The following is a 14,462-nucleotide window of genomic DNA, read 5'->3' as shown; positions in this document are numbered from 1 at the left end:
GGGGGGGTGATGGAAAGGACGGAGCGAGAGTCCAGGGCGTCGTAGGGCGTCGCGTCGTGGGAAGTGAAGGCCGCATCTCTGGCGGACAGTAACGGTGCGCGTCCAGCGTCCGCTCGCCGTGGACCGCGCGGCGCGGCGGGGCGCGGCGGGGCTGGCCTGGGTGGCACTGCACAGCTCTTCGCATTCTCTCTGTTTTCGATTTACGACGAGCGAATGAAATGGAGACAGCGCGACATGATGGTGGGATTGCGCTGCACGGGCTTGGCTTGCGGGTGTGTTGCTGTATCGTAACGGGCTGTACCTTTTTCTTAAAAGACTTTTTTTAGTGCTCCAGCATGATGATTGTTATTAATATTGCAAGGGCTTTGTTAACGAATAATATTAATTTATTAATAGAACGATGTTGGGCTAATTGGAAGCCACGTGGGTGCCGTTTCCCCGCGCGGCGGGACGCCGGTGCCGTCCGATTGCCATCATTGTATGTGACAATCGCGGTGGTGTCGCGCCCGCCGCTGCTCCCGTCCCGATCGATTGGCTTCTCGCACCCGCGTGGCAAGGCGTCCTATGATGAAAAAAAAAACAACCTAATGTGCCGCAATTTTTAAACCTCTGGTGTAATGTGTCAGTTACAACCCTATACTTTTGGTAAATAACATTTTCATCAGGAGGACCCAATTAACTAAATGGGCCATGTTGCAAAGAATGATTGCTTACGAGCTGTGTAGAAAACAAAGATGACAAGAACTGTCAGCTAAAAGGAAGGAGCATACAAAACGTTGTAAACTTTACCGCAATTTTTTGAAATAGAGTGATGACAGCAAGAGGTCCATCAAACTTTTCTCCCTCTGCGAGTGAGTTTGCTGCTGGCTGGCGCGGCCGCGGGCCGGACCCACGGCGGGTCGCGCGGCGAAACAAAGACGGATGGATGGATGGTGATGGGTGCGTCTGCGGTAGCCGGCGGGCCGGCGGCCACCGACGGCCGCGAGGTGCGGGCAGCAGGCAAGTCGAGAGGGCCCTGGCTGCAGCAGCAGCACGCTGGCCCCCGCCGACCCGAGCGCGTCCCGTTCGAGTGAAATCGGAACTGTGTGCGGCAAATCTCGAGCGGGGCTGGGCAGGCGGGGGCTCGCGCTGGGCTTGCTGCGCTGGGCTTGCGGGGAGCGCTGGAATGCCGGCCCACTGAGTCAAGCGTCCCCCTTTTCCCGCGCGGCCAAAGGAATTCAATTTGTCGCATCAGCTGTCGGAAAATAGAGCGGCTGGGCGTCCGGGACGTGTCGTGCTGGCCGGCTCCCCTACCTGTCCCTTTCGATCGGCGACAGTGCAGATTTCCGGTTCGACCGAAATAGTCGGGTTCTGAGTGTGATGGAGCATCGTCCATTTACAAGCGACCCCACCTCTTCCAATCGCAGGCTGGGCACAGGGGCCAGCAGGCTTCGACGCTGCTCACGTCATCATCCGCCTGATTTAAACCAAACTTGTTTCGCACACCTCGCCAGTCAGTCAAATCTAAAAGCCCCGCAATTTTACTATCGCGACTCGTCCCTTGCGACTCCTTGTGCCGGCCAAGTGGATCGCGCGGGGAGCTTTCCTCTGGCCGCCCAGACAAAAACCGACCGCCGGCCAACGGGCAAGTGGTATCGAATGGCGCTAGAGAAAACACCTCGGTGGGGGGCGGCGGGGTGGGGTGGCTGCGCGCCCGGCGGGGGAAGCCTTCTTTTTGCCTTGCTGTCTGGGAAGAGCCCCGCGCTGTGCCTCGTAGTTAAACACTATAAACTTTACGCGTTTTCTTGACTATCGCCCCTTCTTACAGGAGATGTGTGCCATTTTTTCCGCGTCTTTATTTTTTTATTTTGGCTTGTAGCTGACGGTGTCAGCGCTATGCGGCGCCTGGCATACATATTTCTGTCGTCCCGTCGCTTCCCCCTATGCAGGCCCCAACCCGACTGCTGCTGCATGCTGCTTAGCCGCGGGGTTGGAGACTTAATTCGGCCTCGTGACTTTGTATCCCAGAACTGTGGCACCCTGTGGAAAATCCGTTTGCGAGCATCCTCGCCTTCTGCGAAAAGTAAAAACGGTTTGGTCACCCACCAAGGCAAATACAAAAGAAAAAAATTGTAAGCTCGGTCCGAGTGCGAAATCGTCTCGTCGAGCAGACATCGAAGTGTTTCTGTCACCGCGGATACGCCCGGAGGCGCGAGGCGTTGAGGGCGGGGGAGGCGCGGCACTTTCACCGAAACTGGAAATTTTTGTCCCGAAAGGAATTCGCTTATCCGGCAGCTGTGAGTGGCGCCGACGCCCGTGGGAAGAGGACAAAAGGCGGAGCGAGAGAGGGGGCAGGGGGAAGGAGGGTCGATGAGTGGCTGGATGGGCGCGTTCCTCATGCTCCGCTGCGTCGAGCGCCGTGCGAAAATGACAGAAACGCGCTGCCTCTTCGCGTTTTCTGTCAAAATGGACTATTTCTTCTTTTTTTTCGACGCTTTTTTTGCTCACTGCCGTCTGTAAAACAACATTCCGTGACGTTTTTTTCTGTTAAATTCTCGCTTCCGCTCGGCTTCCCGCCCTCTGCACGCCGAGTGCACGCCCGCCGTCGGCGAGTGAGTATGAGAACAGGCGTATGGTGAGGGCTGGGACGCGGCCGACGTCACCGACTGTAACATGAGCCTCTTAAGCAAACAAATCGTGGCCGTGCGGTAGACCCCTTTTTTTCTGCCCGGGTCCGTCTTTCTGTTCTAGAAGAAAGGTACGCGAGAGCAAACGCGCGCGGACGGGCAGAGAAGTAAGTCAAGTCCTATCGTTGTCTCCCCGGGGGCTCTGGCCTCTCTGGTCCACCGTAGCGGGAATAGTCGTCGCCCCGCCCCGCCACGCCCCGCCACGCCATGCGCTACGTGCTCCGGGTCGGTGATGCCGCTCTGTCTCTCAATGGCCACCCAAACTGTGCGGAACGCGCTGCTCGCTGCTGTCGCTGGCGAAACAGAACCTTTAGAAAAAAACGGTGCAACGCGAGCCCCAAAGTGCCGTGTGCAAATAACTAACACCCCAACAACAACATGTTTGGCGTTGTGTTTGTTTGCGTCCCGTAAACGCAACATTTGTCGCGAAACCTGGATGACAAAACCGCACACGGCGAGATCTTGAACATTATTTTTTTCCTCCTTTCTTTCGGAAGCTAATATGGCTGCGACAAGACTAATGCGTTGCTCCCCGGGCGGCATTAACTCTCGGGCGGCGCCTGCGTTTAAGTCTCCAGCCGGCGGGCCGGGCTGGGCCGGGCTGGGCCGCGGACGGATGCGGTGCGCCTCTTAACTGTGTGCCTCGGGCGGCCTCGGGCCGGGGCGGCCACCGGCGCACGGGGTGCCCTAGACGTCGGGGCATAAGGTCGGCGGGGCCCCTTAGGGCATCCTTTTCTCTCTCTCTATCCCTGCTATGCTATGCCCAAGGGCTCTCCTTAATCTGAATTCACTTTAAATTGGCTTTCTTTCTCCGCTCGTTCGTGAGCTCCCCAGCCGGGCCGCGCGGCCGCGGACGAGCCTGGCAAATCACGTTCCCTTTTACTCCCCGGCGCCCCGCGACGCTTCCCCCGTATCGACCGTACCGACCGTATCGCTCGTATCGGCTGCATTTGATCGTCACCGAGACCGTCTGGAGACGACGCCCCATCGCAAGTACCCCGTGGAAATTCTGGTATTGGACACCGGTCTGGACTCGCGACAGGTCGGGGCAGGATCCCATTTGCAGGACCCCATGCAGGACCCCTTCCTGGGGTTCTTGCATGACCTGTCCATACAGGAACCTGACAGGAGGCCGCGAGGCCGTGCACGCGAAGGGCACTGGCGCAGGGGCGCCGAGCCGCGCCTGCAACGAGTCGTTAGGCAAATAACCGCCTGTTTCCTGCGTCGCAGAGATGTTACTTTCGCGCGCCTGTTTCTGAGCGCTGCAAACAGAGTGGTCAGGATGGGTGAGACAAGAGGTGAGCGGAAAGCCCACAAAAAAATAAAATGAAGCAAAAAAAATGTAACAAAATGATCACGCTGGCGAGGGAAAGGGAGAATAAAAGGGATAAAGGAAAAGGAGGAACAACGTCCGTGGCATCCGTCTCGGTCGTGAGTCTCTCTCTCTCTCTCTCTCTCTCTCTCTCTTCGCCACCCGCGCACTGCCCGGTATGCAACTCAGCCACAGCGCCTGCTGCTCCCTGATGAATCGCTCTCGTGCGACTCGCTGTGTGCGATCCCATTCCGAACTCTTTCAATCTTCTGCCCTCCCCCCCCCCCCTCCCCTTCCTTTTCTCTCCTCACATTCCTCCTGCCAAACTCAGCCCCGCGGGTCCTCGCGGTACGGCCCCGTTGGTTTCAGAGCCTCGCAGAGTAGAGAGTTGTGCTGTTTCAATATTCCTCTGCTTGTGGCGGGGCGCGGGGCGTGATTACGAGTTGCCGCCCCGGCTAATAGACACGTCTCTGTTGACATTCATGCCTGCTGACGGATGAGAGCGGCGCGTCGAGGAGCGAGGAAAGCAACCTCAACAACAACAACAACAACAACTGAGGCGCCCCGCCCCGCCTGCCTACGGCAGCGGCACCAAACACGAAAAGGGTTCAGTCGTGACAAACAAAAAACACATCACAACAAAACAAACATATTGTTGGAAATTCCTGTCTTTTTTTCCCTAATGACTCGTTCGCGTCAGCTTCAAATTGTTTTATTCTTTTTACCCATAACAGCTGTTGCGACCTTTATGTTCTTTGCGTTTATATCGTTTATGTAGTATTTTTTCCGTACTTTCATTGGCCTACCTCACACCGCCCTATTTAAATACCCCCCACCTCTCCTCCCGTCTCTCTTCATACTCTACTTTCTCATTTCTCAGACGCCTCCCTTCGCTCCACTCCCGACATTCTCACAGTGTAAGTGTCGTCTCCCTCGTATATGCAAACTGGCCGCCGCTGCCCTGGTTGCAGCTGGCACCTGCTATGTATGAGTGCGCCAACTGGTTTGGGCCCCACACTCCTCTATCACCCCGGCTCATCGACTGCTTACGGCCGTTGTATTTTTGTTTGTTTTATTTTCATTATTTTCCTTCCTCTTTTGCCTCTTTTCTTTTCGTCCGCGCGGCCGGTGCACACACACTGTGACCCCTAATGAAGTGATGAGCCAAGGCGTGGCCCTCCACCTCCTCCTCCTACCCGACGCACTGCTTGTGCAGCGGCCGGAGAGCGGGTTCCAAAGGAATCACTTAGGCCGTAGTTTTGGGCCCCGCCGGGGGCCTTTTGCTTTGGAGCTGCCGCGCCGCGTGCGTGCGGCCGCCTGGCCTGGCGGCGTGGCGTGGCGCTGCGGCGGGCAGGGCGCCTAAACGGACACGCACCGCTCGTATCTGATCGCATCTCAAGGTCGTTATCCCGCCCGATATGCCGAGCTGCTGCCGCCGCTGCTGCTGATGCTGATGCTGCGGGACGTCGTGGACAGCATCATACGGGGAGGGACGGGAAGGAATACATAAAAAGCAAACAGATACAGGTGCCCCGGATATTTCTTGTGCCCGTCGCGGGGTTTGAGGAGCGAGGGACAGAGAGAGAGAAAGAGAGAGAGGTACGATCGCTCGCTTGCTCGCTCGCCCCGGGTGCAGAAGGTGGGCGTGTCGCGCGACCCGGCGGGTGCTCACGGCCCGGCCCACTCATCAGTGTGACGTGCTCCGAACTGGGCCGGCCGGGCCGAGCGCCGTGTGGGTAGGCAACGCGCGCGCACGCGTGTGCGGCGGCACTGCCCGGCCCGCGCCCGCCCGCGAAGCAAGAGACGCCGAGAGACTCTGACTGAGAGTGTGTGTGTTCGCTCGCGTGGCAGGTCGTTGGTACTTGCAAGTCATCTTCGCGCCGTATCGGGAGACATCAGTATAGGACAACTCGGTGCAGTTGCGTGCAGTTGCTCTTCTGCACCGAAATTCGGAAAAACGTTGGAATTTTGTACAGGTTTTTTTTTGCCCTCTCTTCCTTTTATTTCTCGACTCGAACCGACCCCGTTCGGCCGTTCTCGTGTTATTCTTTCCGTGAAGTCGCCCGCTGCGGAGCCACGCGCGACGGCCGCATTGTCTCTCTCGCACCTTAAGCGCGTTCTGCCGCTTATCGGGACTCGTCCTCACTCGGCCGCTAAACCTTTTCGCCGGCCGACACATTTCTCTTGCTTTGTCGCGCACCCCATTTTTTGGCGAAATATAAGCGACCTTTTTATGTGATTTTAGTTTTTTGAGCCCCGCGATGGCGACGCTACCTTTGGTCCAACTTCACCCAGAAAAGCGTGTTCTTGTTTTATGCGCACTGTTCTCAACTGTCTTCGGCACTTGATTCAAGCCCAATTTCGACTTAAACCGAGAACATTCGTGCTTGAATCAAGAAAATTTACTCAATTTAAGGGCCATTTGGGCTTGTTTCATGTCCAAAATATTCTCGAGACAATCAAGTACATTTTGCACTTGATTCAAGCAAAAAATGCTTGATGCAAGAACGGGCTTTTCTGGGTGTTGACCTGAAAAGACGCGCGGTCGTCAGAGTCTGCATTATATTCGTCGTGTTTTTGTTTGGGGTGGCCGGGCTGGACAACGTTCCTGCTTTCATCTTGCTGGGCATGCCCTGCCTGGCAAACACCTCTTGTGTGTCAGCTCCGGAAGGACCCCAGCAGCTCCGTATCTTCCTATCTTTTCTTCTTTGCGGAACTGTACAAAAGTTTCTGTTTTTATTTTCGTTTGTTTTTGCCGTGGTATTTTTTTTATGTTCTATTCTGCTGGGTCGGAATGCCACGGCGGCCAAAAGGGAACGCGCGAGGCGGGAGGGGTGGAGCGGAGAACAAACAACAACAAAAATGTAGATAAAAGGGCAGATTTTTGTCCTCTGCTGCCGTGAAAAAATGGGGCATCAGGCGCATTGTGCTCACACAGCGGAGCGGTGTGTCTGACGCACTCATGGCCGTGAAGTGCCGTGACATGAAGCGGCCCGCACTGCGCGCGCTGCGACGGCTGCGCCCCCTCCGGGCCGGGCCCCCTCCCTCACCACCTTCACTTTCTTTGTGAGCAGTGTGTCATACGGCGCGACTCGGGTCCCTCCCGGGTGGCCCCGGAAAGAGACGGCAACTACATTCGCCTTGCAGAGGGATCGAGGAAACGGGCGCCCTGTTTGGAGAGGTATCGCCGTAGAAAATGGTAGATGTGACTGCCCACTGCCCGCCGTCTTAAAAGCCCGCATACTTTTCTGTCTGTTTCTGTCGGTTTCTGTTACACTAAAAACTTCTCCATTCTCCCTTTTTCTGTTTTTCAGTTAGTCTGACTGATTTGATGTCTACCTTGATGTAAATCAAACTTACATAATGTACAAAGATGTAAATTAAAGGACAACTTAACCCCCTCCCCCCTTAAGAATGTTGGCGAGCTTTGCCCAGTAGTAGTCGTAGGCTGGCGCACGAGTCATTCCGCCGCGTGCTGACAGTCGGGGAGAGATTCCGCGAATTCAAAGTGCGTGGTCAGCAAACACGCGCCGCCCCACGTCACCTAGGCAAACAGAGTCTGATTAACAACAAGGGCCATAGAAAAGTCAAGTCCCACTTTTCTAATTAGGCAACACTCGAAAAACTCGCATGAATGTTCATGTTGTGGCCCTTTTGTGCTGCTCCGCGTACCCCTTTGCCTGCTCCCACTTTTCCCTCACGTGCTGCAGTTCTTTTTTTTTTTTTTTTTTTTCGGTGTGTGTCGTCTGCTGCAGTCGCCGCAGCAGAGCGGACCCTCCGCGCGTTTTCAAGCTCAAATTATGCTTGCAAACGAAGTGCCACCGTTTAAGTCTTGGGCGCCCTGCGGGTATTTCCGTGGGAGCGTTCGGCCTTTGTCGTGTCGATGGGAGAAAAGCGCTACGCTCAAGGGCCCCCGCCCCGCCCCAACGCCCACGTGACAAGTCCATCGCCGCGTAGAAACCTTGTGATTGTTCTCATGCCAAAGACTTCTCTAGAGGGCTGTTTTTTTTTTTTCGTTTTTCTTTACCTCCTTTGAGCGTGGTTGGCTTCGGGGCGAAATTGGATAGGATGTGTGGAGCGCTGTGCCGCCCTCCCGCCCCGCGCCCCGCCCCGCCGCGCGGTCGTCGGCACGTCTATAGGTTCAAAACCCCTTTCCTCTTTTCCCCCCTTCTCCCATTTCCCACAATGACCCCGCCCCGATGGCGTGCGCTGCGCACGCTGCCCATGCGCCTGCCGCCTGGACGTTGACCCGCGCTCGCCCCTTTAAACTTCCCGCCAAGGGCTGTGTTATTGTGCCATCGACCAGGGAATGTGGTGGCATGTGCAGCACACGGCCAGTGTTTAAGACTTTTTTTTCTCTCTCCCCCCCTCTTTCTATCCCCACCGCGCTCCCCTCAGCTCTTTTGCCCCCACTACGTACTTTTTTTTTGGTTGTTTCTTTCTCCTAAAAGAATGTAGGAATTTGCACACTTTGTTGGCAGAGAGGAGGGAGCCTGGCTGGGGAGGCAGCAGCAGCCGCCGCAGCCGCCCAGCGGCCAGGGAATGTGTGGGCACGTAGCCACCACTTAGACTAGTTAAGATTGGAGTGCGTTTATTTGCAGGCAGCAAGCGCTGCGCTGCGCTGCGCCGCTGCGCCAGAGGCGGTGGGCAGCCCGAACAGGGTCAGTGTGATGCGAGTAATAAAGGTGGGGAGTGGGAGAGTAATAAAGAGAATTTGCCACTCCGCCGGGATTTGGAGCGGGAAATGACGAGAGTTTGTTTCAATGGGAGCTGCCTGCCTCTTTAACGCTATCCTATTTCACACTGTAGCTTCAAAATGCGCCACCAAAAAGAACAAACTCTATCCAGAAGTGTGCAACAATGTGTTTGTACGCATCGCCCTTTGAACAAATTTAGAGGAGATCTATCGGAGGTTAAATAGCAGAAGGAATTTAAAGGATTATTTTGCGGGGAAACACGCGGGCAGGTAAAGTATTCTCGGTGCTATTCCGACCACCAAATGCCTCCTGCGGCGCGGCGCTGCCGACAGCGAACACAAAGCAGCCTGTAAGCCAACCACATCCTTCTGTGGCGCCGTTGCTGTCGCCCTTTTTTTTTCTCTCGCAATGAGTTTTTTTTTCTTAATCCTATCACCTGTAATTGCGTGTATTAATTGAAAGTCGGTGGCCGCAGACGCTCGTCATTACAGCCGTCGTGGAGAACCGCATCATCGCCTACTATTTTTCGTATTGTGATTGCCCAGCTGCAGAGGCGTTACCCTGGTTACCATAGTTACGCGAGGGAAAAAACAAAACTTTGCGGTTTGGCACTGCACTATTTTATAATAATTCCGGGCGGATTCCCACATTAGGTGCACAATAGACCCCCTGCACCCGCGCACCCGGCACAACGTCGACGCAGCTCCAAGACTGCAAAACTGCGAAAGGAAAATTAGTGCAGATGCATGATGATAACCAGCGCTCTGAAAAGAAAAAAAATGCACAGATTGACGAAACAAGCCAACGCAAAAATTCATAGAAAAAAGTTTTCAAATTTCATTTTTTTTTTGTTTGCGGTTTGTCACTAGAAATCTTTTGTCTCATCGACTTCGATTTCTCAACTTCACTCATTAATTTTCTTTTGAGCTCTCCCAAACCAAATCAATTAAGACCAAAACAAAAGTGAGCATATATTTCGAAGTGTGTATGTGGTGCCCTCTGCCCCGCTCGCCGCACCCACGCCGCTTGTATCCCGCAGATCTGTTGCCGATGCCCCGCCGTCCAATCGGCAGCCGTGACCTTCCCCCCACCCCTCCTCTCCTCCCCGCTGCAGAGGGTGGTTGTCCGACTAGACGCCCATTACAGAGGGGCCGAGCGGGGCCTACAGGGGGTCTCGCATTAAGACCGAGGAACCTGATTAGGTCGCCACGCCACGCAGTGGTAAGCTCCGTTTCCCCCGCTCTCGTGGTGGTATGGTGTCTCTGTCTCATGGCTCACCTCCATCGAGAGGTGCATCCGCTGTTGCAGCAGCCCTCCTCACTGGCGCTCGGCGCCGCGGGACTTAACTGGCAGGTATGAGAAATCCTGCGCTGCAACAGCGATTGTCAGGAGCATCATGCAAGTGCTATGGGAAAGACCTCGTGGGGAGGTACGGGAAGAGGGGAAGAGAGTCCCCCCTCCCTCCTGGCCACTCCCTCCACCATCCCACCATCCCTACCTTAACGGAGCTGCACCCCCGCGTACATTCTACGTGTCTGCGTGTTCAGTCGCCCTCCCCATCTCTCATCTCCCCCCCCTCTCTCTCTCTCTCTCTCTCTCTCTCTCTCTCTCTCTCTCCCCCCCTCTCTCTCTCTCTCTCTCTCTCTCCTCCCCCTCTCTCCCCGCGCAAACACACAACGTGTCTACGCTACGCCATTCGCAGTAGTTGCTGTTTGCACCGCTAGCCGCGTAGTGCAGTGCGGACATGGCATCGACGAGTGCCATAACTCGACTTGTTAGTTGCCAATTATTATTGCCTCGGCACTATCGGGCCCGTCATCATCATCATCACGCGGAATAGAGAAAGAAAGTTATTTAGCCGCGCACGCGCACTCGTGGTCCACTGCCGCTGCGGAGGGGAAGGGCCGCATAGTGACGAAAAGGCCGTAAAGGTTTGGTCCTGGTAATTGCTTTATAGGTGCTGCACTGGCCGCCGCTGCTGCATCAGCAGCCAAGCGCCTCCTCGTTTACACAGCGTGCGCGAGGCCGACATCGTCCCCACATCAGCCCCTTGTAAAACGCGGCCCATGTATTGACCACATGTTGTCGAGTTATACTGCTCGACCGAAGGTGATGATTTAGCTGCGACAATATAATTTTGACTTTCGCAAAACTTCCGCCTTTGGAGAAGCATTGATATTATTTTAAGTACTCGTCATTATGGTCACAATCCTTACCATTATCGTCATTATGATGCTAATCCTTGCACATGCTGCTGGTGTTGCAGCCGGGAAGGGCGCGAGCCAACACATAATGACGCGTCGCGAGGTGGCGCGGGGCGGCGCAGAGTCCGGCGGCGTCGCGTCGCGTCGTGCGTGAGGATAAGTGATCCTTTCCGTTGTACTGCAGGCTCCGCCAGGCTGGCTGGCCGCACATCAGGGCCACAGCGGCTCCCGCAGGACGAGGAAGGGGCATCCTATAGTCACACACTCTAAACGCTGCTGTTTGGCCGCTTCGCGCTTACCGAAATTTTGGCTTCGTTTTTTCCAATGCAAATTTTTGGGATTCCCTTGTAATGACTGCAAGTCTTGATTCGTTTGAATGCTAAATTTCAACATTTCGAAACTCCCAATTTTTATAAGTATCATCCCACAAGTACATTGATAGTTTAAGAACGCAAATGTCATCAAAGGGTTGAGTGAGTGCATTTAAAAGGAATCGGCAAAATGATCTATCTAAAATAGCGACCATGACCATGGCGTATTCAATACATATGACAATGTTTTTTACCGTGCCCCATCTTTATCTCACTCTTCCCCGCTGCCCACATTTCCTTTTCCTTCAGGTAGCGCGACGTATTCGTGCTCACAGCTGCAGTGTGGATTAACATGGGTGATCGGTGCGCTTTTCCGCCGCCTGCCTGCTTCTTTGAAACTGCAAAACAACATTCCCGTGTTCGACGCCCAGCGGAAGCGAGTCGGCGAGTTATATATATTTTTTATCTCTTTCGCCGGTAATATGCCGGGCCGGCTTAAGTAGTTGAGCGGCGCTCAACTCCCACCACTCTCGATATCGGCTCCGGCGTCAGTCAGACGCACACACACGCGCGCGCGCACGCACACACACACACACACACACACTGTAAGCACTTGACTGCACCGCTATAGAACCCCAGCCTAATGAATTTCGCTCGTGAAAGCAAAGTACCTGGATCCGCTGCTGGTACTATGCGATACCTGCTTTAAGGGCTTAATTGCTTTTTTTCTTCGAACTTGACTTCTCCCCCGCACCAGGACCCCCTCTCCCTCTTTCCTCGCTCTTTTCTGTGTGCGGACTTAATCCTTCTATGTGTATATTTGACCATTGGTCTGTATTACTTTTAACTCGTCGTGCTACGTCTTTCCTAAAGAAAGCAAATAAGCAACAAAAGGTTGTACAAAATGAACAATAAGGACAATCGCTCGGGCTTTTCTGTAATAGTGATTTGTAAACTGAGCGCTTTTAATTGTTTTTTCCACTTAGTCGTCGCCAGGGTCTGGCTGCTGGCTGCCCTACCTCTTCCCAACATTTTTGCGGGGAAAAAAGGATACAAGATTGACATTTAATTTCCTGAAGTGAAGTAGGCCTGCGAGGGTCTAGGCCGCGGGGTCCGCTACGGCGGGAGTTGCTGCCGCCGCTGCTGCCGCCGCTGCTGCTGCCGAAGGGCCAGGCCGCTACGTTTAAAGCACGAACCGACTAATTTTTTTGTTACTTTTTTTTTTGTTCGACTCACTTCTTTTTTCTCCTTATTTCAGTTTTGAGATTGAAAGAAGTGCCGGCTCACTGAGTGTGTGTGTTTCTCGCCCTCTCACTCTCTGGTTCTGTATTCGCGCGACGGTTTTAAAAGTGCGTCGGGGCTCTTTTATTACCCCGCCCCGTGCCTTACGGGCCGAGAGCCCGCCGAGAGCCCCGGCCACAGGCTGGAAATGCCAGTTATGCAGCGCGTGCAAATTGGAAACCGCATCGGGGCATCTGTTTGAGAGAGCCTTTGATTGTTGGGGAGGCAATTCTAATGGAATCCCATGGAATGGGCGCCGCGTTTGCCGCATGCGCCCGGCATGGGGATTGTATCCCCTATGATCGTATTGACTGCACATCGACCTTTTATCTGCTCTCGCCGATCTGCCTCGGCTGCGATAGGGTCTCTGTATCTCCCTTCCCTCTCCCTCTCTCCTCTGTATGTTCCCCTGTTTCTCTCTCGCACGCCGTGGCCGACCCCTTCTGTCCAGAGGTGCACAGTAAAGGCACTCGAAGAGGTTCAAGTATGCGATGCAGAATTAGAGGAAGATTGGAAGAGCACTTAACTAGGGCGGGATTATATAGCCAAAATAAATAAAACGCGCTAAAAATCTTTAGTGGTGCGTGACCGCGAGGGATCACGCGCTCGACACCCGAGCATCAGCCTTCCTTATTCCAGTTTGCAGACTGCCGCGGCGCCGGCCGCCCCTCCTCGGGAGGAATTCCGTATCGTAATGATGAGTCGAGATAAAAAGTGATTAAAAACCCGCGCGAGATACTCGCAGGTGTGAAATGCAACGCCTCGCGGCGTGATTCCACCTGCCTTCTCCTCTTCACGCACGAAGGGCGCGCTAATTGCAGTTTAAAGATGACACATCCCAATAAGGCGGCCCATGAGGGGCTCAGCTTGCCCCCCCCCCCCCCCCTCTTCTATCTCTATCTCTCTCGGTGGTTGTTGTCTGATCCACGATTAAGAGGGAGAGGTATCCTACCCGCGCGCGGCCGCAGCAAAAGGACGGAAGGGGGAAGGGGAAAGGTTGGGGAGGTGCGGAGGTGGAGGCAACGGAGACGATCACAGAGAGCCTTCTTCGCTTGACCGAGATCTGGCGGTGGCGGTGCCGAACTGTGCCAGGCCAGAAGTGTGCCCACCGCCGGTGCCCTGGTCGCGGGGCACACCGCAGGAGGGACCGCGTCGGGGACCGTTGTCGGAGTGCGTGGCAGAGGGCGCCGCGGAGCGCTTGCTCCTTTTGTTATCAATAGATCACACGAGGTCGGGGTCATGCGCGCACGGCAGACTGCACGCGGGATCGCGCTTAAAAAGGACGATCCACGAGGAATTCTTCCCCATCTTTGCAAATTAATCGTTTAAAACATTGGTGGGGTATTGGGTGGTTTTACCGTGAGATGCTCCATCATGGTCATAATAGTGGTAAATAGGCATTACATTATTAAGAATTTATTATTATTCCGTCGGCGTTTTGTTTCTTAAATTAAAAACTCGTTAACTTTCTACTCGCTGGCATAGATTATTGATGACAAATTTAAAATGACAATATTTACGACTATTTCTTTCTTTCTTTTTTTATTTTTTTTTTTTTATTGCAAGGGTGCTTTTCTACCACTAAAAATAAAAATTGGAAACTCAGAACGACACACAAATATTTATTGCTGAGTTTTTCCGACTGCTCCGTTGTTTTTTCTTAAGATAAAAATCAGACACGTCGGGAAACTATAAACTCCTTCGATGCTAAAAAAAAAATTCTTCGACATTGATTACCAGGGGCTCTTTTGGAATGATTCTCCCGTGACTTACCCGAACAAGGTATTGATCCACAACAGGAAGTCTACTCCTCGGTACACAGAGCACTCGCGCACACTCGTCACTCGCCACTCGCACAACCGCGTCAGTCCGGCTGACCGTCCGCGCCGCACTCGAAGAGCACACTGAGCCGTCCTGCCCGCCAGCCGCTCGACGCTCCGCTCGGCTCCGCTGCGCCGCCCTCTCCCTCTCTTGCCTCGCTCTCCCCCCCC

General features: G+C 54.3%; 2 protein-coding genes across 5 annotated transcripts in view; one reads left to right on the top strand and one right to left on the bottom strand.

Moving 5' to 3' along the window:
• The window catches only part of LOC127750165 (uncharacterized protein DDB_G0290587), a 58,257-nt gene extending 43,871 nt beyond the window's left edge, over nucleotides 1-14,386 (bottom strand). The window contains exon 1 of the mRNA XM_052270981.1: nucleotides 14,245-14,386. The gene's annotated coding sequence lies outside the window, so the exon portion shown is untranslated. The remainder of the gene's footprint in view (nucleotides 1-14,244) is intronic.
• Nucleotides 1-14,462, top strand: part of LOC113212506 (elongation factor-like GTPase 1) — a 111,757-nt gene that overhangs the window by 48,921 nt on the left and 48,374 nt on the right. The window lies entirely within an intron of this gene.

The sequence above is a fragment of the Frankliniella occidentalis genome, unplaced genomic scaffold (assembly GCF_000697945.3).
Source record: "Frankliniella occidentalis isolate FOCC.00 unplaced genomic scaffold, Focc_3.1 Scaffold145, whole genome shotgun sequence".
NCBI lineage: Eukaryota > Metazoa > Arthropoda > Insecta > Thysanoptera > Thripidae > Frankliniella > Frankliniella occidentalis.
Note: the sequence above shows the minus strand (reverse complement) of the source record. Positions and strands in the feature narration are given on the sequence as shown.